This window comes from Nicotiana attenuata, unplaced genomic scaffold, assembly GCF_001879085.1.
Source record: "Nicotiana attenuata strain UT unplaced genomic scaffold, NIATTr2, whole genome shotgun sequence".
Classification (NCBI taxonomy): Eukaryota; Viridiplantae; Streptophyta; class Magnoliopsida; order Solanales; family Solanaceae; genus Nicotiana; species Nicotiana attenuata.
In genome coordinates, this window is record NW_017670598.1 from 460,123 (window position 1) to 460,375 (window position 253).

General features: G+C 25.3%; 1 pseudogene; it reads left to right on the plus strand.

The window, feature by feature from the left end:
- The window catches only part of LOC109241378, a 9,351-nt pseudogene that overhangs the window by 7,027 nt on the left and 2,071 nt on the right, over nucleotides 1–253 (plus strand).

The following is a 253-nucleotide window of genomic DNA, read 5'->3' on the forward strand; positions in this document are numbered from 1 at the left end:
TCGGGCCGTCGCCTCGGTATTATGTGCGCATGTTAATTGTGGAAAAGCCTATACATGCTTTATTTTGCCATTATCTCCTATGATAAATTATAAACTTGATGCTGTAAAGTTCTTGACTTATACCACTTGCCATAAACTGTTGATACTTGTAAATTCCATGATTTGAATACATCACACTTATATATATATATATATATATATATATATATATATATATATATATATATATATATATATATATATATATATATAT